This window comes from Atractosteus spatula, chromosome 3, assembly GCF_055471065.1.
Source record: "Atractosteus spatula isolate fAtrSpa1 chromosome 3, fAtrSpa1.hap1, whole genome shotgun sequence".
Taxonomy (NCBI): domain Eukaryota; kingdom Metazoa; phylum Chordata; class Actinopteri; order Semionotiformes; family Lepisosteidae; genus Atractosteus; species Atractosteus spatula.
Genome location: NC_142708.1, coordinates 54,376,800 through 54,403,833, shown reverse-complemented (window position 1 = coordinate 54,403,833; position 27,034 = coordinate 54,376,800). Strand labels below are relative to the sequence as shown.

The following is a 27,034-nucleotide window of genomic DNA, read 5'->3' as shown; positions in this document are numbered from 1 at the left end:
TTTCCATGATGAAGCAATCTATGTTCATTATTCTGTCAAATTTACTACTCCCTAGTTCCACTGAGAAAACCCTGTTAAAGCAGCTGTAAACTGAACAGTTACTATTTCATTTCATTCCTATGTGCTCATGTGCTCATTGTTCAAGGGGTTAATTGACATTTTAGGGGGTCTATTTATAACTTCATGTGGGCCTACGTCTTAACTCAGATATTATATTTGTCTTGGACTCAGCTGTTTCTACTCCACCAAATGGAGTAACAAGTTCCATATGTGGATTTTTTTAGAACAGATTTTTGTAAGCGAAGAAATGTTTTGAAGGATCAGGGCAGAGAGTGACTGAATACCGTTATACACCTCATTTAGCATTCGACAAGGCAGGCACTGTTAAAACCTGGGCAACAGGCCAGTTTCTCCTACCTAATACTGCAGTAACTAGTCTTAAAAGAAAAAAAAAACATTTTACAGTATTGTTTCTGGGTTACACATACAGTAAGAAGCTGGAGTCTGTGCTGTCTTTTGAAATTTGCGTATTCCGTTGTCACTTTGGCTGTTTCTCCAAAAGACAAATGAAGAAAGCCTTCTGAGCTGTAAGCCACATCTCTTTGAAGTTTTTAAAACAGGAAATAATAAGACAAGAAAATAAAGCACCACGTTTTCTATTGCACAGGGATACTGGATAAAACAATACATACGGTAGGTGGAAAGGTTGGAATTGCTATGGTCTGGTTAAATTTGTATTGTAAGTTGTCATTGTCACATTAATTGTGGATAGAATTGCTTTGCCTGGCATTGGGGGCTATTTGTAAAGTACTGTAACTTTTCCTACAGTAACTCAATCAGTGGAAGAAGTAATAAGGAAAGGCATGTCTCTATGGGTATTCCCCCTGTTTCTATGCAACTTTTACATTACTCTGTTTGTTATTGTTTTATAAGATTTATTTACATTTTCCTTGAATGTTTCAAAATGTAGTCAACAGAATTGCTAATATAAATGTTTAAAAACTACATAATAAAACCAATCATGGCTAAATGGTATAAAACAACATGCTTAACTATTTAGTTTCTAAGGGAATACAATGTAATGAATACAGTATTAAAGACATGTTTGTGTACATTCTCTATGTTAAAGTACTTGGTAGTTTATTTCATTCCTATTAAGTACATGGTTTTCATGTATGGAAAATACAGGATAATTTCCATCTTAACAAGGTTTAATTTGTTTATTTCGAGACTGAAAAAAATAAATCTATGATCAGTTAATTGAATGCTTAAAATAATTAATGAAAATTGTGTAATCTAGTAATCTTGGCATTTTCAATGTTAACATTACTGTTTTCACAATATAAAGCATTAAATGAACCTCAGAAATTGCACAGATCATCATCCAGACAATAAAAGAGATGAGGGATAACAATGATCTTTGTGGGTAAACATAATTGTCACTCCAATTTACATACTTAAGAGGAGACAGTAGGGCAAAGAAAGGCTGAGGTGTCTTTGTTTTTTTATTTTTACAGCTCTGTGCTGCAACAGCAGCTTAAGCTGAGGTGCCGTCTTCCTTAAAAAACCTTTACATTCAGGTTAATCTCTAGGATCCCTGTGTCATGGGTTTGAGCCTTGGGTTAACAAAACAAATCCTTGTGTAAGTGTTGAAAGATGATTGTCTCAAAGGGAGAGGTCGGGGGGAGATTGTCAGAGGTGTTTGCCTACAGTACAGTTCCTTATTTTTCCCTGTGTATGGTTGGGGGTTTGTAGGCGTGAGCAGCAATATGAGAATTTCCAGATTCGTACGATATATAAGAATATAACTGGAAAAAATATTTATTTTAAAGACAGAGATTATGCACATACAGTAGTAACATGCCAAACTTGAACTGTTGTATTCAAATGCCAAGTTGTTTCACATGTCCGAGTCACTGTAAAAATAATAATTTGCTCTTGCTCTTTCTCCCTTCAAGGTGCCATTTTGGCAACAGTTATTCACCCTAGAAAAAACATTGGTCATAATAATAATGAGGCTCATGTACTAAAGATTTAATTTCTCAAACTACCAATGTGCATGCTATTACCAAATGTTTTGGACTGGAGCAAGTATAAAATGTTACACTCTAATGATAGAGGAAAGAGTGGTTAAGAATCCCTTATTTGCTTCTCCATCATACAGTATAAAGCAGGAGTGCTTCATCATATGACATTTTTAAGACCTTATCAAATAATATTTATGCTGACCCATAAACCGCCAGCAATTCACTTAAAAGTATTTTAGCAAGTTTTTTGACTGTTTGCTTCTTCCACATACTGTATACAGTAACACTATGACTAAGATGTCAAAAATTACTTTTATTTTAGCATGTGTAGCATAGAGCTTCTGGATTTGATCCCACACTGGGCTAGCTGCTGTGAGTTTCACCCTGCATCCGGCCACATGGGTCTTGTCTGGGTGCTCTAGTTTCCTCCCTCTTAATTGTCTGTGTGTTTATGCATGGGCCAATGTTGAAGTGATATCCCACCCAGGGTGTTGTCCCATTTTGTGCCCTATGGTCCAGAATGCTAATACCCTTACTAGGAATAAGCAGATTTCTGCTGGGTGAGTTTTCAACATAAAATGCCATTTAAAATATGTCCATGTTTGAATCATACTAAGGTCCTTAGCTAGAGCTCTGTTTGAATTAGGATAGACTTGGATATATAGTTACTTTTTTGTCACTCTCTTGTGCCTACTGTACTTATTTTCAAACAATACATTTGAATTAATTTGAAAGTAGTTACTGTACTGGTACCTACTGGTTTCTTTCAAGAAAGTGCTTGTTGAGATCATTGGATCAATGAACTGCTAACAACCTAACGTGCTAGATGGCTCTGCTTATTTTCTTCTGTGTTTAAGTGGAGTTTTATTGAAGGTTCGTCAGGGATGACAGTAACCAAGTGTTACTTAACCTCTGCTAATTTAATTTGTAATCCTCCGTGATATCACTTTCTGGAAAGCTAGAAATACAATTGTAAACGTCTCCTCTCCTTGCATCTGTCTTTCATCTCATCCCCACCCCTAGACCACCTTTACAACTATCCTTTGATTAACTCACACGTACTGTAGTTAGTCTGAGTTTTAAAGTAGCTGTTCTCAACCAATTTTGTCTTCAAAGTTAATGTCTCAGTACCTTATAGTTTATAAAGGCCAACCAATCCACTCACTACACTCAAGGATTACCTTAATTGCCATGCTATCATTTAATGCAACTCTCACAGTGAATTTTAAATTGTTACAATAGCTGTATGTTATACTGTAGTTGTATGCTACTGAACTTACAAGCAGTACTATAGTGCTATTTCAACCTAACTTCTACTGTAGTTGGCCAAACACTTTAAGCTTTAATATTCAACTCATCTCAGCTCATTCACCTTATTACTAATTGTCACATTCCTTCTTACTGGATCTTGAAGGATCTCAGTTGCACAATACAGCTTAACTATTCAAGCATTATCTCTTATCCATGAAAAAGAACATTCCCTTGCAGCAGTTATATAGATTGTATTACTAATATTTCACTGCATTGTATTGGATGAAGTATATAATTAAAATAATTGCATAATTGCATTTATTTAGATATTTTAATTCTAGAGAATTCCAAAACATATGTAGCACATACAGTATACATCTACCTCATCCACCCCTGTCATTATTTGCCAGCAGATCAGAAAGAGGAATGAGAGAAGTAATTTTAGGTAGGTCACATTGTGCAAGCCCAAAGTAGAATTTAGCAAAAACACTGTGATTAACATCTAATACCACTCAGTGTTCTGTGTGAGAACATAAGATGATAAGAAAGATAACAAAAAAGAAGAAGCCATTTGACCCATCTAGTCCATTTTGGAATTACAGTACCATCATTATAAGATAAGATCACTTTATTAGCCATACACAATTTCTTGCATTAGGAATTTGTCTTTTCACATACCCCAGCTTGCTCTCCATGAGACATACAGGCAAGGAGAGGGAAGCTTGGGTCAGAGCACAGGGTCAGCCATTTATACAGCACCCCTGGAGCAGTTGGGGTTAAGGGCCTTGCTTAGGGGCCCAACAGAGTAGGATTCCTCTGCTGGCCGCAGGATTTGAACTGGCAACCTTCCAGCCACAGGCACAGATCCTTAGCCATATTGTCACCGCTCCATTCCTATGACATAGGAACCTTAATAATAATCACTGATGACATAGTCTTCATTATTCACTGATAGACATGCCTTTCATATATTGCTTTATAATCTTGTTGTATATATAGAAGTAATATACAAATATATTGGTTTTTTTTTCTTTCATACAAGCCTGGAAATGGGTAATATCTTTTGGCATCTTTAGAACTGTTAGCCAATGACTACTTTTACTCAAATCAGATGTTCTTTTTCTTACGGTACTACCATGATGTGGAGCTCTATTGTCTCAAGGCACAACTTTAAAAGTCTATAACGGCAGATTGCAGTAATCTTAAAAATCACCTTGGTAAAATTTTGGACAGTTTATTCAGGATCTGCATAGATTGATTACAAATTTGTTATGGTGCTTGTTGCCCCAAACTATTCGGTCAAAACATGACTGAATGGCTCCTGAGAGACTAATGAGCAAGTATATTTGCTGGAAGAGGAAGGGTTCTTCAGCCATAATTCTTCCATTGATTGAGAACACTTGCTGTGCTAAATTCTGAGTCACAACTTTTGCCTTTCCCCAGCAGGGACACAAAGACTGATTAAAACTCAGGAATTTGGCCTGCTCTGTTAGACAGTTATGTAGAAAAGATATCTATTGTATAAATTCAAAGAAACATACAAGATGTACTGTATTCTTCATCTCTTTTAAAATGGACCCCCTTTTAAAAATCAAGGAAATGATTTGTAAACACTATTTTGCACACAGATAGCTATTCTTGCTTCTAGAAACTGAGCAAAGAAATCATCCTCTTCATAAGCAGCTGCAATGAACTGTTGTACCTACTGTAGGTTCAACTTTAAAAGCAATTCAAAACTGAATTCAAAATATGAAGCATAAGATAATAAAAATTGGAGCCCAGGATAGCTTTATACAAAAACGTCCTATCATGAACTTCCCTCAAACACATGCTGTATGTTAAGTAATAGTTACTGTGTTCAGTTATTTCACATGAAGGCTTTAATTTAAGATGCTATAAATAGGGGAGACCTATATATAAATAAACCCTTTAATTATATATAAACTACCTTATAATGTAAAATGTGTTCAAGGAAGACTAGACACTTCCAAAGTGATGTTGTTTCTGTTTTCTAAAGGTCAAACATGTGGAGCTCTAATGAGCCCTATCAATGAGGAAAACCCAGTGGAGTCCTAGGTAGTATTTGCTCACAGACTATTATTTATTATTTTGTACCATAGCTTTTTCTTCATATTATGTTCTTCAGCAGTATAAATACTCGGTATTGGAGAAGGCAATGAGGAAACTAACACCATTCTTTATTATCAACATAAATGAAATCCAAGTTTACATTTTTACTTTTTCCCAGCTTCACTTTTTGGCTCGCTTACTCATTACCTCTACACTCATTTTAATATATGAAGAATATATTTTGAGTTAAAATTGCACTCTGGCATAACATTATCCAAAATAAAACTTTGAAGACACTGGGAACAACCCAGCTTGGTCCCATGAAAACTCTCTTGATTAACTCATCCTGCATCTCTATATAACAAGACCAGTTTTATGCTGTTGTGAACCAGCACTGCACTGCTCTCTTAGTTACCTGCACTTTCTGATCTAATGCTTTGGCAGACTACTATAGGGCCCTAGCCAATAGATTTACTTGAGTAGGCACCTTAGTGAACTATGAGCAATGCGATGTCATTTGCCAAACCGCTTTAAACCATACTGTATCGCGGGAAGCTGGTCCATCACAGGGCAAGTGCAAGTCAATCACACATGGGAACAATTTGGAGGCCACGGTAAAGGCTGAGGGGGAAATTGGGCCCGGACACCTGGATAACTCCCTACTCTTACCAAGAAATGCCTGTGGATCTTTAATGACCACTGAGAGTCAGGACCTTGGTTTAACGTCTCATGTGAAAGACGGGCTATGAGCAATGCTCATGAAAGACCTGTGCTGCTGTGGATGTCATATTCTGCCAATTATTTTTTTTATTTAATTGTTTTCAACTCACTACATTTGAAAAATTAGTCACTGATATACAGTACATAAACTTAAATGTCAAACTGGCTTTGATTACTTTCTCAATGTTCTAAGAAAACATCCAATGTTCTGCTAACCACTACAGTAGGTGCAAAACAGAAATGAAGTATTAACAGTATAAAGTGCAGATTAATACAAAAAAAAAAATTTTACTATTCAGAGGGAGGATATTAATATTGATGGATTTATTGTAGTCTTTTCCATCCATATGATTTCTTAGATATAAAGTACATGCATTTGAACATATTCTAACAAGTGCAAGTGATAGCAGATGTACTACTCTCATTAGAATGAAGTAGGTCATGCTTTTACAGAAGGGCATTGAGTAAATTCTTATATTTAATTGTTGGCAGATGTTTTAAATGTATAGCCTCATCCATAATGTAAAATATTTCATTTCATGTAACAAAGACCATCAGTGTGCTTGGTTCAGTGCACAGAAAATACAATGTGGACCACCCATCTCCTGAAAAATGCACAACTGGATCAGTCTTGTGAATGTGCCCTTTATCTGTAAATTCCTACTGTTAAAGAGGTTTTTGTGAATGAACTTTTCAGAAGATGTGACATCATAATATAAGCAATAACCAATAAAGAAAAGGAAGAAATATGACATCCTCTGTTTCCAAGATTCATAGTCCCATTCACTAAGGATGATTCATGGCAAATAAACATCCAGAAAAGCTTTTCTTTTGCCTGCTTTGTGTTCTTGCTTTCATTTTTTTTAATTACAGCTCATGACACCTTCAGAGGTCTAGCAAGCCAGTAGTTGACTTTGAATCAGAGCTTCTGTTTAAACAAGCAACTGAAAAGAGTTGTAAGAAGTTAACAGCGTTACATGCTCATTACCATAGAAACGGAACTCCACATTAGTCTTAATAAAGTGTGCCCTCAGCCAGGCCGCAATAAATAGATTGCTGCACTGTTTACAGACATGTCTGGAATGCCCTGAATTATTGTCCTGAGTTTCAATTAGTTGTTTAACTTCAGCTGCTGCTATAGCTTTGAGGCCAGACATAACTCAACACCTAATAACTTTTCCTTAAATTCCAATAACAAAGTTTGCCTGAACTTTTTGAGCAGTTTTGAGTGTTAAACTCCTGAATAGAGGGAGATTTAACTAAGTATGTGTAACTACAGAACTAAGTCTGTATCAGTAACAATAACAGAGTTTATGGCAAAGTATTTTAATAGAGAACCTATTAAATCATGAAGACTCTGTAACTTGGCCTCATAAGTTATTCATTAAGTCACATTACAAAAATGTAACAGAAACCGCTGCATTTGTTAGTTGTGTATACAGTATTAGCTAGAAAGATAATTTAAGCAGGACAGGAAAAGCATTAAACATCAAACCCGGTACAAGGTTTTATTTAATCCTCTGTTCACCATATGAAGATATGACCATCACTGAAAATTCAAAATTGACATCATTACCCAGGCTAAATTTTCCTTAACAGCTTGGGCTTCTGTATAAAACTACATATTGTATGTCACTACATATACAGTAGATAGTGACCACATGATCTGTTATTTTAGCAACATAAAGTGTTTTGCTACAGTAAATATGGCTTTCACGCAATATCCACAATGAGACACTATAAACTACAATACAGTATATTGGCATAATAACTTGTTGAAAATGTGTACTTTTTAGAACTGTTCAAGGTTAAGTAAAAACAGCACTAGTGTACAGTAGATGGATGTTTGCAACTCTTGTCCTTAGTCAGATAGGCATTTGAAGTTAGCTCTTTCAAAGTGAGTAGATGATATAGAATGAATAAAGTGCAGAAATGTAGGGTTTTTCATTTTGAAAAAAAATCTTATGACCCTGAGTAGTTTTGCTGTCTCTGAATTCCAGGATATGAGGGAACTCATTGGTAAGACCATCTATCCAAATTCAATATTTAAAATGAATACAGATGTTTTCCATTAGTTTCCTTTAAGACTCACAGGATTTGGTATTCGCTCAAATGGGACTGTGTGAACACTTCCCAATTGACAGTGACACTGGACATTGAACAGGTTCATGCAGCTATGCATAATGTGCCCCTGTGCATGCAAGTAATCAATGTAAGACCATGTGTTTTAAGTTGTCCAGGTGAGTATATTCCTAATGGTCTTGTTTGTTTGTGCACCACTTTGCAGTATTGATTATAATACTGTTTGACTAGGCCAATATTATAATCTATATTTTCAGTCAAATACATTTATACTTTTAAATACCATATTTCAGTACTGGAATGACCTTTCCAACTGAAATTCTTTCAAATAACCGATGGGTAACCAAGTGTATTTCATCTTAATCCAGTTAATCTTAGATTTTAAATACTAACACAAATACAGTACACCACACTAGTCATTAAATAGGAAGTAAGAGGCATACAGTACTTCACAGATAAAACATTTATGTTGTGTCAATACCCATATTCAGTTAAACAAACAGGTATTTCATGTTTTATTCTAGAGAAATAAACAATATAATCTGCTAGTGTTTAATTAGTGAAGTCTTTCACACGGTTCTTACAGATCCCTCTTTTGAGGTGTTAGGATTTCAATGCTTTGAGTAGGTCTATTTTGAGGTGAAAACACACTGTTCATTATAATATTCTAAATTACATTGAATTGAAACCTATTGGGAGACAATGTGTCTCATCATCAATCAGTGTCTAATGGCATTATTCAAAAGTATAACCCTCTTTGAATTGAATTGTCAGTCAAGAAAACGACTTGAAGACAACTATCCAAAAAACAAGTACAAAAAAAATGGAACTTATGTTATTCTTGCCATCATATTTTGTTTGGAGGAGATTATGGATTATCTCAAAAGACAATAAGTGCTCAGTATCTGACAAAGCTTTTGGTTTGGTCTCATTTAGATCTCCTTTGTAAATACCTGATCAAAGGCAAGAACAGTTCATTGACGTCCATTCCAGAAAGTATTGATAGTGACTAATAGCTATGAATCCTGCAACACTTGCTCATTCACAGTAAAGTAAGATTGTATGTACATTAGTCTGTGCAATGACCGTAGATCTACAGTATGATGCCTAACTTGGTTCTGGAAGGTGTTTGGAACATTGTCTGGATTGTCCATTGTGTGTTTGTTTTAACACCAGTTGAGCTTTTTTCATTACTGCAGTGACTTCTGAAAACACCTCAGACCCATGCACAGTCTTAATTAGCCCTCGGGTTGAGAAAAAGGTATGAATGACAGAGTGGGAACAGAATTGTGTATTCAGAAGTCTGAGGAAAAGCATCTTGGATTGCATCTTGGTGAGAATGAGATAAAAATAATTTCTCATTCCAAAGAGAAAAGGATGAAAATGATTGCAAGACAATTTTAAACTCTTACTGCTTTCAAACTGGCCTATATCCTCTTGTCACTGTCAGCAAACCATGGAAAGTATTGCAGGGAGGAAGGAAGACCTCTTCCTCCACTCAATCTCTTTTCCAAGGCTAAAGTCAAGTTATATCCCTTCTATTCTTTGTACTAGGAAATCAGAGGATTCACTATATAGCTGTCATCCATTCCCTTGGAGCAATTGACACACATCAAAACATGCAGTCAAGGTTTAAAAATATCTGCAAGGCTTATTAATTTAGTAGTATTTTTATTTTTAATATTTTTAATTATATGGTCTCCGTGGAAGTTTAATTTGGATGGTGTGTTTTCAAAGGTAGCTCATGGGACATATCAGAAGAGCCTCCAAGAGCTGTTGGCTGAATTGCCATGCTGCTGCTTAACTCTGCCATACAGTATAACACAATGTATTCCCAGAATAAGGAAATTTGTACAATACTGATAGATAAGGGAAAAAGAAAACCAGATCACTGGTTAGAGTTTTGGGATCCTGAAAGTCTGGTATCTTTTACTCTAGTATTTCACAGAAGCAACACTGACTCTAGAAGATTCAAAGTCTCTGACACCACACCTCACAATTGTTTGGTTGGAACAACTTAAACATCACCTCCAGCTTGCTTCAAGTGGTAGTAAATGCCGACACTGAAAAGTAAATGTCTCTCTCATCGTCACAATAAATTGTCACATTTTCCATTAAAGCACAATGTTACTGCACTTTGAAAGACCTAATAGGCCAAAGAGACACAAAATTCTATAGTAATGGGAACAATCACAGCAAAAGAAAAACATGTTTTTGTCTGTGGATTAATCAGATGTCAAAGACTCCAGCAATGATACTACTTTGCCTCCAGAAGTGCAATTGGATTCTGAATGTTAAATTCCAAAAGACAAAGACATTTCATCTCCCATCCAGGTGGAAGGAGCACTCTTCCATGTTTCCTCACTTGGCCCAAATAGCTTGCTTCTTCACCATGCCATTTCTGGCAACCAGTGCTTTACACTGATTAAGTGTTTTAAATGCAATAGTAACATTTGTAACTGTAGTTAAAAAGTTTATAGTTAATTGCTTATAATTGTTATTGTTTTTGAAAATAATAGGCCTAATATTACATTTAGTTAATAATGATTACATTTAAAGCTTTAAAACTACTACTTTTTTGTCTCTATATCAGGTCAAGTTGGACTGTAGGTAATAATTCACTGGATTGCGGATTTGGATAGGGTTCATTAATATCAGGTCAAAGTCGAAACCAGGTCTTTCAAAATCAGACCTGTGCAGGACTCTCATGCCTGTCAAATTAAGGGAGCTCATTTTTGCACTGTGTGCAATGTTGGAAAGAAGTAAAGATGGCAGCAGCCAGCTGGCAGCCTTCTACCCCCATCATGCCCTGCAGTTAGCTGTACTTGCCAGGAAGAGGAATAGTAAAAGGTTGGATGGATCAATACAAGGATACACACTGTAGCATTACATAACAAAGAACAGCTATGTAATGTATAATGGGGCTCAAAGTGTCCTTGCTAACATGCCAACATCAAATAAGCTCTCGGTCACAAGACAGAACAATGGTCACAGGATGAAAACCCTATGACTTGACATGTCCTAAAGATCTAACAGGGATCTCTGTGGAACAGCCAACCAAACCAAAGCAGTGCACAAGCAGAGATATTTTGCAGCTGGAAGTGTCTTTGGGTCTCAATGTGTTCTGTCAGGACCTAAGACAGAATTGTTGAGGTTTGAAATCTCCTTGAAAGAATGGTTGTCAAGGTGTGAACTGTAACCATGAGGAGTATCAAGGATGAAGCTTAAATCATCAAGTCTTGGACTAACAAAAGAAAACTGAAGTCAACAATGCTCAAGCTGAAGAGGCTCAAGGAGGAGTTCTCTCAAAGTTGCCTTCAAGGTCAGGCCTTCAAACTGCCGCCATATGCATGTCGACTCAGATCAAGACTTTGTCAAGGAACAGTAGTGGTCCAGACAAACAGCTGCCATCAGGTGCATAAGGAAATTTTTTTAAGTCAGAAGACCAGTTTTTCCTAAAAAGAAAGTAGGAAAAGAAAGAAAAGGAAAAACTAGCAGCCAGCTCTCACTAGTTCTAAAAAGTTTCAAAATCCACAGAGCCCAAAGACCCTGGAAGAATTCTTGGCTGTGTACACAGCCTGGACTAGCAAGTGCAGGAGGAAGGTAATTTAAAAGATTAGGTAAGATGATGCTACTGCTTGATAGAGAGACAATAAATTATGACCTCAACTCAGCTTCATAAAAGATGAGGAAGGAACCAGGTGACATGGTAGCGTCAGCATAAGGCACAGTGACGATACACTTTCCAAGGAGTAATGGCTACATGGCACCTGTATAGTATTTGTGGGCCTACTGTCTGAATATGTTGCCAGGAACAGTTTGGTAATTGCATATGATGTAATTCTGTCATTTATATCACCCACAGCATTGATTTGGCAAGAAGATGGATACTACAAAAACCTATTTTACAATCACAATAATTTAAAAATCAACTACAGAAGGAGAGAAATTTACTAAAAAATACTACTTGTTTGGCAGCTTATCAACCCTACCTTACAAGCTGTTTATTTTGTCATGTTTACTTTTTGTGGTAGTGTCTTGCTAAACACTAGGTTTTGATATATTTAAAGTACTGGAGAACTGCGAGAAAATTATGGCATTCAGTATGTTCTTTTCTGCTGCCATATGCTGAAATCATAACATTTCAAAGTCCCTTAGAAATGTCTCTCATAATCGTTACCATATGTTTCAAAGACATATCTATTACATTCCTTAGTGCTGAATGTAATAGAAATTTAAGTTGTATGTACTAGTTTTTAAACATAACTTTGACTTGGGGAACAATTAATTTCCTTCAGAGTACAGACATTCCAAAAACTAATTTGTATCACAGCATACTTTCACTGAAAAACTCATTGTACAAATTTTTAAATGTATTTATTCCAAAAATATGGGGCACAGACATAGGTTAGAGGTGAGTCATACACTAATTTTTAACAAGGGTACTGCAATGTGTTTTTCTGATCTCTTTGTTAAATTAGCAATAAATGAATAGTTGTAACTGACCTAAAAATCACAAAGTATTGTGTATGGCAACAAATCTTGCCTAAATTATTACTATTTTAAAATTTAGTGAGAAATTAATACAAATCAAAACATTCCACACAACAGTTGAACCAGTATCAATGTTCATAATACAAACAGCAGGGGGCCTCAACATGCTTTAAAGCATATTCTAGTCTTAACGTTCTAAAAATAAGATAAAGCGCTAACTTAATTTAATATGTGGTCAGTCTGTGGTTTTCTTTGTAGAGATATAGAGGTCTAGCTCTAACCAAATATATGTGACTGTAGTAGGCCAACAAAAAGCAAAGTCTCCCAAAATCATTCCAAGTAATATGCATTGTAAGTGCCTTAAAGGTTCATCAAATCTACCTCTTCAACAATTCATGGTATACACTATTATTGAGTTGTTCTTGGGCAGAATATTGTTCCCATACAATCATCTCTCAGAGCATGTTTGAACAGGTCGGAATTTTCTTTTTCATTTTTAAGTTACACTCCTAAAGATTTTTCTGGATACTAAAAAATATATTTGATATTGTGCCATTAAGCCCAACCTTTTGATCACTTACATACCACAAAAGAGGGTACCATGACTGACAAGTTTCTTTTACATACTCTCTATTTATATATTTTTTCTTGATTTCAAATTTTTGTTCCACCAAGACAGTCCGCGCCACTAGTTGCATGTTAAATGGCTTCCCCATTTTCCAAGGATGGAAGTCTGATAAAGTAATAATTACCGTTCAATACATTCATATTTAAAGTTATAAAAATCATTAGCATATTGAAAGTGCTTATTTTTGTTTATAAATATAAATTATCCAAAGATTTCACTGTTCACTGCATGAAGATTTTGACTAATTCATTTTTGTCAATATTTTTTCAAGATCAATCCAGGCTACTGTACAGTATATTTCAGATTGTTGCTTGCTAATAAGAGAAGATAAGATCACTTTATTAGCCATATACAATTCCCTGCTTTAGGAATTAATTTTTTACATACCCCCAGCTTGAGACACAGACACACAGCCAGGGAGAGAAGCTTGGGGTCAGAGCACAGGGTCAGCCATTGTACAGTGCCCCTGGAGCAGCTGGGGTAAGGGGCCCAACATAGTAGGATTCCTTTGCCAGCTGCAGGACTTGAACCAGCAACCTTCCAGCCACAGATGCAGATCCTTAGCCACAGTGCCACCACTCCACCCCCAACAAACCCTCAGGACACTGATTGTACAGTACAGTAATGTACAGTAAATCAGTTTACATTTCTCAGCTCTTTAAACCCTTTTATTAAATTTGCATCCAAATCCACAATTGTCACCATTAATGATAGACTGTGCCTTGGCACAAGGTAAACAGTGCCTTGCAAAACTATTCACCCCCTTCCCACACTGTCCCTTTTTGCTGAATTATAAATGATCTATATACACATATTTAAAGTAATATTCTAAAATCAAAATGTAAAATCTCAAACTGGACATTTCTATGGGTAAAAGAAGATAAATGTCATCAGAAATTGCCAAGGAAAATCCAATACTAAAATATGTCGATTGCCTAAGTATTCGCCCCCCCTGGAGTGATGTAAAGCAATAGATGAAAGCACTTTTTGGCAGCAGCTACAGCTGTGAGATGTTTTGGAGAAGTCTCTACCAACCATACAGGACTTTCACTCATTCTTTTCCGCAAACCTGGTTAAGTTAGTTGGGGTGTATTGACGAAAACTTTCAAGTCTTGCCGAAGACAGTCCACTCAAGGATGTGATGTTCTAGGATCAATTCATTCTAGAGCAGTTCTGGCCTTGTGTTTTAGGTCACTGTCCTGCTGAAAGGCAACATTTTTGGTTTTATCAGACTGACGTTTCCCTTAAAGATTTGTCTGTACTTCTCTTCAGCCATTTTCCCTTCAGTCTTCACAAGCTTCCACGTCCCTCCTGATGCTACGGAGCCCAATAACGTAATGCTGACATCACCATGCTCCAGAGTAGGGATAGTGTTGACTAGGTGATACACAGTGTGTGGTTTGTGCCAAATGTATCATTTTGCACTTTGACCAAAAAGTTCAGATTTTGACCTATCTGACTAAAAAACTTTTCTACCACATGACTGTAGTACTATTTAAATGTTATATAGCAAACATCATCTGGGAAATTGTTTTCAGTTATGATTTCTTTCATGTCATTCTGCAATTTAATGTACAGTAGGCTAGTTTGGTAGAGTGACCAGTAAATTGTGGACTCTTGGATATTTTCTCACATGGACATCGAACTAAAATATTTTTTTCAAAGTTGCTGGCCTCACAGTGACACCAGTTTTCTCCTTGCACAACTGCTCATTTTAGTAGAACAGGTTGATCTAGAAAGTGTCTGGGTTGTACAATATGCCTTCCGTTTCTTAATGATTGACTTCACCATGCTCATAGGGATGGACATTCAGTGTCTTTGAATTTTTTTACCCTTCTCTTGATCTGTGCCTTTCTACTACCCTATCCCTACGTTATTTTAAAATCTCCTTAATCTTCATAGTTGAATCTTTGTTTGAAATTTACTGCCTGTCTGAGGGACCTTACAGAGGCTGGTGTACTGTATTTATTCTGAAATTGTGTGAACCTCTACAATTGCACACAGACAGAGACCATTCAAATAGCTGTGAGACTTTTCAAAGTAATTTTCTGCATCTGAAATAATTTCGGCCTGCCATAGCAAATGGGGTGATTACTTAGGCAATATACATTTTAGTTTTTGATTCTTCTTTGCTGTTTTTGGTAACTTGCAATTTTGGGCTTTTCACCCATACAAATATTTGTTTTGAGCATTCAAATTTTGATTTTAATTATTTGCATTGGCAAGATGTACTGTACATGTTTTATAATTCAACAAAACAGGACAAGATTGGAAGGGGGTGAATTTATTTTGCAAGGTAACTGTGATTATAATGTTTCTAATTCAAACTCTTTTTTCTGTTTGCATATTTCAAAAATGGATTTCGACATTTTTCCTGGAAAAATAAGGAATGTACTTTTTAAGCCAGTGAGGGATGAGTCACTCAGTACGTGTTGATATAACCACTTTTTGAGCAACATGTACAGTATTATATTGTCCCTACAGTACTGTATATGCTGATCTTGAATGACATTAGATATTATGTTACATCTTTATAAACTAGGCATCCACATCACACACTATAAAATAATAATTTTGTTTGGATACTCGTGCTTCAATAGGAAACTATGCTTTCTTAAATTAATAGTGTATACAGTACAAATACAGTATGGAGCACAGATTACGTGCTATTGGTCACTGATGCACTTTTCCTTTTTACAATTTATTCTTCTTGTAGTTATACAGTAGGTGTCTGTAGGTAAACAGCCACAAATCTAAATGTTACTTGAGGACATGGTTAATAAAAAGCAATCTAAAGATCAATACAGGTACTTAACTTTTTTAAACCTACACCTTATACCATAAAGTGGTAAAAATAAATGGCTGATATATCTGTGAAGGTTTAATTGCAAATGCAGTAGGTATTGAACTTCCATTTATGGTTTCGGATTACCTAAAGTTTAGAACATGAATTAACTACTTCAATATAAGAAAAAAGAACTTGTTAAATTGACTTTAAAAAGGTTTTAACTTAGCAGCTACTTCTAAAAAGAAAACTACTTTATTAAATGTGACTAAACTATAAGTCTCAGGTTTAGTCGCCTTGGAGTGAGCGGCTAAAGACGGTAAAAGAAGCATTTTGGAGTAGGTATGGCGCACAGCGGGTTAAAATACTTAAATAGCAGCAGCTCCACACTGTGGGGGAGTAACCCGGCCCAGGCTGCAGCAACATCACAGCGCATTCCTGGGCAGTTCTTAGCTGCCAACATCTGATTAGAACCATATCTGAATCGCTGAGAACTTGCCTTAATCCACATCAGGGAAGGGAAACGACTTAACAGGGCCCCCGTACTGTCTTATCTGCCGGCCGGGAGACCCCTTGGAACATGTAGAATCAGTAAGCGAAGTTAGTCACCGGTAAGTGAAAACTGCAACGTTTTAGCAAGTTTGTAACAAACTTATTTTTAGGGAAACTCGGATTGTCTGTTAAATGTGCTCGACTCGAGTATTTATGCAATTTTGTAAAAGAGCAACAGTGTTTGTTTGTGGTGCATGGATGTAACTAGTGCTTAAAGATACATAAACTACTATGTTTGGGTTCAATCTGCTAAATTTAACAAGTGGAGACGTTAATTGAGACATTGTGAGTGTATAAAATTAAATTTTCCAATAAAGAAAATTCTTAGTATTTTTTCCCCTTTCTATCGTTTGTATTTGTGTTGATTTTGCAGTTGTTCATAGTTGACAATCCCAGGTAATTACCGAGATTCAATGGGCACTCTATTCAGATTCAACACATGACAGATGAGATTTTACTGCGATTCATTTTTTAAGAGTTACTGCACTCGACTTTATTTACATGTCGATGAGCCCGACTTGATAAACGGTAAAGAAGAAACGCGATACAGTCTGCAAATAAACGTCACATAATTGACAAGAATAATCCTGGAATGTACAGGCTGTATTTAAGTAATCTTCATGGAGCCATTTCATTACTTTCCCCACGTCGTGGAAGAACAATTAGGTTCGGCTCCACAGATTTTATCACCGTTTTCTTTGTAGCTGCTGTGCAGTTTTTAGCCTTTTTAGATGTACTATCCAGCGTTCTAAATGACAAATTTGGATGAGTATTTTCATCAGTATAACATGGTTCTAAAAATCAGTTTTAAATCTGTCCTTTCGCAGAATTAAATTATATTATTACCAAATTATCACTTCCGCACTGAAAATCACTTTGCATCTGTGTCGACTGAAATGATGCCACAACTAAGCCGATCGATTTTTTTCCTCTTCACGTGTGGGATCCAAATTTAAAAGGCGCTCTAAGACGTTTCCTGTACCCACTGTGAGGTACAAGTGATTTAGTGTTTGTTCTCCACTGCTGAACGGTACAGCTTTTTTTTTGCCTTTGCCTCCAAATTCACAGGCGACATGCTAAATTAGTGCTGTGGATTATTCAACTTTAAAGTCATTTTACTTTTGCTTTGTTTTAAGAAAACTTGGAACTTTTAAATCTACTGTATATAGACACTATACTGTACGTCCATTATTTTCTCCTTTAAAACAAATACGTCCAATCTTAATGTCGTCAATATTAAGAACAAAAAAGATTCAAGATTAAAATAAAAAAGTTTGTCTTGTTAGTTTATGTGAATTAAGCGGTTTGTCAAAAGGAGAGGTTATATTTGCGTGAGTACACTCTGACTATAGAATGGACTCTTAAGGGAGATGATATTTAGCCCACAAGAGAGGCACTCAGGAGAATATGTACATTCTGAATAATTTCTTTTCTATAAAAGTATATACTATCTTGAGAGGTTGAGCAGTAGTTGATCATAGGCTTCCTAATATTCCATCCCATATAGTATACCAAATATATGGAATATGCAGTGTTAAAGGAATATTTTAAGTAGCTGTACTTTTAAAATATAAACAACTGTAGAAAGTGAAACTTTTTTATGTACAGTAGTATCTACTAGTAGTATTATAAGTTCCCTTGTTTTCTGTGACATGTGTTGGGGCTGAGATGTAAGGTTATCCATTCTATCATGTAAGCAACATATCGAATGAGATCCTAACAGTATTGGATTCCTCTTGATCCACATGGAATATTTCACAACCCCTTGATCAAATCAAGTGGTTATGCAGGCTGGTTCAGAACTGATCCTTTTCCTATTACAAGTCTGCAGATACTGTAGCTTGGCAATGTGGTTCAGACAATGATTAAGCACGTTTTAGTAGCTAGAGAGCTAAAACAGGCATATACCATTATGGAACCACCAACATACTTGGCCATTGATGCAGTGAACCTTTCATTGTATGAGTGTTGTAAAAATTAAGACGGATAATTAGACTGTAGGCTTTAATATGCTTTAATATACTATGCTTGTTTCATAGATTTTCTTTCAAGGTTTGACAAGTCTCTGGAAGTGGTTTCATCCCTGTATGACGTTTTTGTGCTCAAGAAGCAATTCAGGTTTTTCCTTGTCAGAACTTCAAAGGGTTTGTCTCTGCACATTTTAGCATATTGTAAGATTTAAAAAAGCAAAAGTAAACCAACCTGAGACTTGAATATTGGTCTGTGTGTATTGGTGCCCTGTTTGTTCCAATCTCATTTTACTTGACATTGTATGAAGTGGTTTTTAGATAGACCTCTCACAGTTTTTACTGTAATTGTGGCTATATTACCCATGTCTTCCAAGTTTGGATAGGTTCCTGTCTGTACTTCTTCATATTTATTTCTAGATAATTGAACTTTCTGTACTTGTAGAAATAAAAGGCATTTCTGTCACAGTTCTTTTGTGTTCTCCAAACTTTGTCGTCTTTGCCTGATTGTATATCTTCAGAGCCTGGATTTTGCATCACACTCTTGGAAGAAATCTTTAGCTAACAGGAAGCCTATCGATTTCCATACAATCAAAATTGTACGCAGAGAGGGTTTTCCACAGGGAAGATTCCAACAATTCATCCACAAAGAAAAAAATATTCTCCAATATGCAGGATACTATGCAAGCTGTTTCGACATTATGGTTCAATAAGGGGCACAGTATTTGTCTTAAGAGTTCTCATTTTAACTGTAAATTCAGATATTGGTTTATTGCAGTGGTGTTTTTCTCTTTTAGTTTACATTTCAGTGCATACATTTTGTCTACTAAAAAAGTGTAGTTCTATTTTTCAGAAAGACAGTGCACTTGCACCATCTAATGCTTTGTTCTTACTTTCCAGGAAGGGCCACTGTAAAATAATTATTCTTCTTTCGGGGAAGATAAGGGTAGAAGGAATTATTTTGCTATCTTTACAATTGGTTAACTTGTAAGCCTTAGTAACTAAAGTACTGTTGGGACTGCTGAGACTGTCTTTTTTATTTTTATTTTTTTTTAAATCTAGCTGACACAAGAGCTTAACAGGGCAAAGTGACACTTAATCTGGGTTACTAAACAACTAAAATGTATGGTAACTCCTCATTGGCCATTTACTGTCACTTAGGAGTTAAAGGAGAACTGAGCTTTCAAAGTTCACTCCACACTTGCCTGTTTTTTCTTTCTGGTTTGTTTGAGCACGTGCACATTTATCCAAAATGTATAGAGCCATTTTCCTCACTTGCCCTCAGCACTGCATGTCGGTGATCTTTGCCAGCTGCTCTAAACCCTTCTGTTTCCTGTCTTATCTGCAATCTTATCTTGAGTTTTTTCTGTTTAGTACCCTTCCGTTTAAAATTCAGAACTCTGCCACTCTAATATGAGCTTGTTTACATTGAGAATCTGTGTCTAATAAAACCTAAGCAGACACAAACACAGCATGGTGTGTTATTTTGGTCTGGTGTATTATTCCTATCCTGCTGTACAATCTGTGATGCGTTTTGGGAAAGTCCACTGCTCACTTTAATTTGGAAGGTCTTTAGTTAGCATTACAAAACAACGTATTTTTTCTTATGAGCAGCTTGATTCATTTAGCATTGCTTGCCTTTTGCTTTTGTGATCACACCTTCTTTGAGCAAGATTCTCAATTTGTACTGTAAAAATAATTTACATGACAGGAAATCTTTCCTTTTGTGATTAGGATCCTATAAAAAAACATGGAACTTGAGGTTTTGGTGTTCCATTTTTTTGTCCAAAAGTGTGTGGAATCTGGAGAAGTATTTTAATGAGCCTTCCACTGGTGATATGAGAATGGCATAAATAAAGATGCTGAAATAAGTCTGTAAAGAATGCTAGACTTGGACTTTCAAAGACCCTATGCTATTGGGTTTCTTGATTCGACCTGTTTTTGCAGGTGTATTTTGAAATGAAGTTGTTGCCGTACTGACTCAGCACTTCAATGTACTGTAAAAGCAGTTCACTGACCACAGCACAAACTCAAACCAGTGTGGGAGTTAGCATGGAAACATGAGGTTTAGGTCTTGTAAAGAAATACAAATTCACATCAGAAAGACCTGAAAAAGAAAATTATTTGTTCCTTTTGTTGTAAGGCAGTCTTGAATGACATTGGGTAATAAGGGCTGACTTTAGCCTCAATGCCACTTAATGTCTCAATGTCTACGTTGTGAATAATTACTTGGAAAGAATAGATTTATGTTTTACTTGCATGTTTTTTTTTTGTTTTCACATTTGGCACATAGTGGTGATGAATCCATTCATTACAAATGCAGTGGGAATCCTATCTTTTTCTGTGCTCATAGGGCTGTTAGGTAATACTGATGCCCATTTCCTGCTCATCAGCACTACATATGATCTTGTGACCTAATGCTGCCCCTTGAAAATACCATACATACCAAGGAAAAAAAATCTTTACATAAACCCATTGTCAAATAATCAGATGGAACTATTCAATTTTACATTGTTTCACTTAAGTCTCAAATAATGTTAAAGATGTTCCCTGCAGAACTGCTGTCATCCTCTTTATGTTTACAAGTGGAAGTGGATGATTGGTATAAAACTGTTGGTGATACAGTAGTTAAATTACTTAAATTTTCATCAGATACATTGCTGCTCTGCAATAAACAGCAAATGTATGTTTTTTTTATATAGAGTATATATAGATGTATACATCGTTTAACAAAAGGTTACAATAATTTGTAGTTAATGGCTCTTTTGTTATTTATTGAAATAGTAATTCACAATGGTTTGGCATTAATAATAAGTATTTGGAGAGTGTATAATCTTTTGAGACAGTGCAGAGAATCCTTTCAAAATGAGTAGCAGTGTGATTACCAAGAAATGAAACTTAAAATAAATTAACTTGTGATTTTGCTGCATTATTAAAGCAGCATTAATATATACTGTATTGGACTTTAATATTTTAACTATCGGTATCAAACAATATCATAGAAAGCAGAATCAAAGAATCCTACGTTTTATTAAGTTTTCGGTAGAAAAACTTGATGAAAAGTAGGAAGTATCAAAAAATCCTATTTAAGTGTATGAAAACTTTTAAGATGCACTGTCAAAATGAAAAGATGACAAAGCTAGTACTGAGTATGACCTCTGTGTGTATTAACACAGTTCTGCCATTTCATTGAACTGATCATCCTTTTGTGGAATGTTCCATCACTATTCCTGTCTCTCAGCTGTCAACATGTTACCCCTGGACAGCCTCTGAGCATGGTGATCATTTTCAAGCAGAAAACAAACTACAATCAGTCTGCTGATGCACAGGCTATTTCTGACATTTCTAGTTCTGGACCAACTGCAGTTGATTATACAGAAGGATCAGGAGGCTGTGACAGACTTGGGTTGGCGTGGTGACCCTCTGCTTTCCTGGTTGTGGCCTGTCTCTCGCTGAGCCAGTTCCCTGTTTTCTCTGGAATAGCCTGCTGTTAGATGAAACGGAATATCTCATTCTCCATACAAAGTCTCTGAGAGAGACTGCAGATAACCTGAAGATATCTTCATTACTCAGTCAAGGCCTGGTCATCTCTTTAGTCATGTTCTGACTCTGGAACTTTATTATCCCGTGAGCAGTGCTTCTCAAACACACAATAAACCTCTCTGCTCTCACTTTAAAATGTGAATGACATTATTGCAATGAGCTGTTGTTGTAAAAGATTGTTGCATTTACTATGAATTGCCATCAATATTCATGTGTACCCCACCAAAGGGTTTTAATCCATCTTATTTTAGTGCTTTACAGAAAGAAGGCTTGCTAAATAATTTAAGGAAAATGGCTTAATTTTTCAGTGTAATATCACCATTATTGATTCCTGGTATCTAGGTAAATCCAGATGGTAAATTATATTAATATCTGTTAATATCATCAAATATCTAGGTATCACCACACCATTAACTTAGCTGTACATAACACTTTCATGGCAGATCACAGATGCTGTGCATAGGGCAAAACTAAGAAAGATTATCCATTACAGCATGGTGGCTTTTATCCTTTAGGTGCTATTTATCTACTTTGAGATAGATGTGGTCGGAAAATATGAAATAAAATTATATTGTAGTCTCATATTTGTGCTGAAAAGTATAAAACTATTTCACTTTCTTTCTAAGAAAGTTAATGAGGAATTGTTTTGGTTAAAATAAGGTGTCTTGAAGGTTTTAAAACCTTAAAGGTTTACAGTTTATTAATGGAAATTCCATTTCCTTTATCTGCTTGTGTCATTCTGTAAAGTTATAAAACAGGTAATAGTTTCCTGTTTTGTGATTACAAAGGGTAACAGTACAGTAATTGTGTTAAGCTGATACATGCTCATTATCTGTGTAATCTAAAAGACAATAAATAGAATTGCTTTTTACCAGGGGTTGAATTGTAATATTAATCTGTATGACTTGATGTGGAAACATGATCCCTAAGTGCAATTTTCAACAACACAAGATACATGTCTATCATTGATAGACTCTTGACCTTTGCAAAATGTTGCTTTGGAGAACAAGCTACAGATGATTTAGGCCTTCATTGGTTACGTGATAAAGCTTACCGTGTGGTAGCAACTGTTGATCATACTTTATGTAAATGAGCCCTTCAATACAAGATTTAGTATTTGCCCTTTGAAATATATGCCTTGCAATATGATAAATGAATGTGTTTACTCACCTTAGAATTGACTTGGATATCAACAATATCCCCAGGAAAGGTTAATGATCAGTTTGTCAAGAGTACATGTTTTTTATAAATTAATTTTTTTAAGTTTCAATTTTAACATTGAAAGGTGATAAAAGAACGAAAAATTGAAGCTAGAGATGAAAAGCTCATGCCTGTGTGCTGTAAATAACTGGTTTGGGCGGCACATGGTCTCCTCTTTGATGCAGTATTTTAAAGACCAACATGTAAGGATTGTTGGTCTTTTCGATTACAGTATTTTAATTGATCTCCATTTTTTTTGACTGCATGTTTCACTGTCATTTTTTTCAATCAATGGGTTATGCTTCTGTATTGAATGACTGTTGGAAGAGTTTTGTTATTGCTCCACTAATAACATGCTCTGTTGCCAAATTACAAGTCTGGGATGGAAGAGCGATGTAGCTCTCATGAATAACATTGCACACTTGTGAACATCTACCATGTTTCAAGGGCTGCTGTTGCATAGCAAAGTGGATGCGAGTACTTGTACTCCAAAAGAGACTCTACCAGCCTGGCCTATCATTGTTCAAGTTTTTCTGCTTTAATATAGTTAATGATCCATTTTTTACTATGTTTGTCTGAACATGGTAAGGGTTACATACTGCATGCTTTAGAAGTGCTGACTGCTTTCTTGACTTCTCATTTCATTTTCTTCATATTCATTTATATATACAGTGTATATATAAACATTTTTTTTCTTTATTGTAGGTATGTTAAGAACGTTTTTCATTCATCCTTTAATAATCCTTTCTATGGACAGAATGTTTTAATGTGTTTGTGCTTTGATTAATACTTTGATTTATCAATTACCATGGAAATAGGCACTGAATTATATCAATTAAATGTCCTGTCATCATCATCACTTAGGATTTGTATCAGTAAATGGTAACAGCAATAAATGTAAGAATAGGAATAATATAAATTACATTTTATTTAATACTGATACTGGTGGTGAATTTGGCAACATTTATGTTTTAACGTTTCTTAGTCATTGTCTCTAATAATCAGATACAAACCTCATGTTTTACAAATGGAGGCAGGAAGACACTTTCGGATGGATTGCATGTCACGTAAACGTCAATATCTGCATCTGTGGTACAAGACAATGCTTCAGGTACATATGCATGTACACGAACTTTAAATTTAGTTCCAGAAGACTTCAAGATTAACCTACTGTCAAAGGCATAAAACTATGGTGACCTAATCAGTTCAGTTTGAGGTAGGCTAAATAATAATATCAACAATATTTTGGTTCTACAGTAATGTTTAAAAGGTGACTCGACTAATAAGGTCACAAACTGTAGGTAGTACATTATATTTTTGGACTGGCTAGAAGTGAATTTCCAAGGTTTGTCGACTGTCAGTGTTCATTTTGTCTTGCTGCAGTGATTTAATTAGTCATCAAGGACCCCCGCTGTACTGGTACATTTTTGCTGGATGTTTTGAACACTGTTGTACAGTGTGGTCTCCATTCACCCCAGGCAGTGCTGAATTCTGGCACAGTCCTTTTCCTCTGCCCCTGCCCTCACCCCTTTTGATGTGAATATTTACAAGTAAGACATAGCTTTCGTGCAGAGAGCCAGGGAGATAAGTAGGGATGCTGGCTAAGCCAACGGCACCAGAACAGAGGAAAGAAGATGTTTACATCTATTGTTCTCTCACTTTATATTTTCTGAATACTAGTACATTTGGTTGTTTTTTTTCAGAGCCATACACTGTGCAACTGCGCATGGCAGACAGATTTAATGTTTTTTTAATTATCAAGAGAGTTTGTGTACAAGTACAAAATATGTACTATTTTGTTCTTCTGGAAAGATTTTTGAAGGCTGGAGCTTTGTTCTTTCAAAATTATCAAATTAATTAAGTAGCAGTAGCGACCTTTTAAATCTGTCATTTTGTTTATTAGATAATAATAATAATTCCCATTATCCAAGCTGTTAAGTCACCTGAAGCAGATAAATATCTAATATTCATATACACAGTAGATGGTAGTGTGACCTATACTTTCACAGTGAAATCCTGCTTTATTGCTAGAAATCCTGTTTTGTTATTCAACCTCAGTTCACCCACTTATTCCTGATGCCTGGCAATTAAGCAGCAGAAAGGATTTCTTTTACTTGATTTCATTTTGGAATACTGAAAAATATTGACCTTCAAAAAAAATGTAACTTTTATAATTATATATAATAATTTGGTATCCTTCAAGATGAAAAGTGTTATGTTAATACAAGGAATTAATTTTACAGTTAGTTAGTACGTACTCTCTGTAAATTGAAAACATCTGCTTTTAAAAAAAGTTCAATAAAATAACTCAAGTGGAAGCAGTTAATGATTTGTTTGCATTGCACTCTTCTTTCTGGAAGACCCCAAAGCACATACGAAAAGGGAGTCACTTGATTAAATACTGATGACCTATACAGGAGAACAGATGGAGAAGTGAGAAATTACCTAACCAATGGAATAAAAGTGAAATTTGAGCAGGAGACTGTGGTTAACACCTCTACCCAATTACTCTTACAATGTCACGGGATCTTTAATGACCAAGTAGCCAGGACCATGATTTAATGTCTCTTTCACAACTAGGCATCTCCTGCTACACAACATCTTCAATCACCATACTAAGGCATTGGTGTGGGAATTCTGTTCCAAAGGGAAGAGTGCCCCTTACTGGTCCACCAATACCTAGACATCTGGTACTACCTAGATGTTTTTCATCTCGGTATTGAATGGGTCCAACCTTGCTTGTATTCTGAGATTTGGCTACATACAGGGGATGGACAAAATAATGGAAACATTTAACAAAAAAGAAATCATATTTTGAGGTTCTAAATTGCAATTAATAATGATTCTATATGTGTTTATTATATATGCATGGTAGAATTACCGCCAAGAAAATACAAAACCATTTTATGGGACCAGGTGTCCCCTATGGTGCAAACATTCTACTTCAATATTCATATTTCAAGATGATATCAGCCCCATATTAAAAGTTTCAAGAGTGAGTTTTATACACACCAGGATGAAGCCAAACACCTTTCACGGCCTACCCAATCGCCAGATCAAAACATCATTGAACCTTGATGGAAAGTTCTTGAACGTAGAGTGTGGATTAGATTTCCACCTCTTTCATCTCTTAAAAACTGACTTCCCTTCTTCAATAATGGTGCCGTATTCTGCTAGAAACTTACATAGCAGTCTTCCATGAAGGACTGAAGCTGTTCTGAAGGCAAAAGGCAGATCAACTCCTTATTAGTTAATAATTTCTTCCTATGTTGCTTTCTACTATATATCCTCCCCTTGTAGCACCTTCATTTAAGACATTGTGAAAAATAATTTCAATAAAAAACTTCATGAGAATGAGTTGACCCAGTCTCGAATGTTAAGGATTCACTAGTGAAAGTGGTTCTGGAGATGGATTATTGGAGGTCGCCAGGGGTTATGCTGTAGGCAGCTGACTTCACAAAACATGCATGAAAACTTTGGTGAAAAAAGGCTGATCTTAGCTCTTTTTTTGTGCTTAAACCTTCACCCCTTTTCTCATTATAAGTTAATATTAACGCGATTACTAGAGATTATGACACTTCAAGGAACAAATGTTATAAATGTCCTGTGGAAGTGGTCAGCAGGTTGATGTTGTGGATGCAAAATCAGTGGAATCCTTTAACATTTTTTTAAAGGTGTTGAAGCTCTTCAGGGATTTGTTTCTTTAAACATGGAA

The 27,034-nt window shown here is 35.7% G+C and overlaps 1 protein-coding gene across 2 annotated transcripts in view; it reads left to right on the top strand.

Moving 5' to 3' along the window:
- Positions 1-466: 466 nt before the first annotated feature.
- LOC148837951 (disabled homolog 2) overlaps positions 467-27,034 on the top strand; it is a 52,232-nt gene continuing 25,664 nt past the window's right edge. The window contains exon 1 of one of the 2 annotated variants that reach the window (XM_088911307.1): positions 467-693. The gene's annotated coding sequence lies outside the window, so the exon portion shown is untranslated. Of the gene's footprint in view, positions 694-16,496; positions 16,669-27,034 lie in introns of those variants that run through there. The other variant, XM_088911306.1, reaches the window with a different exon arrangement.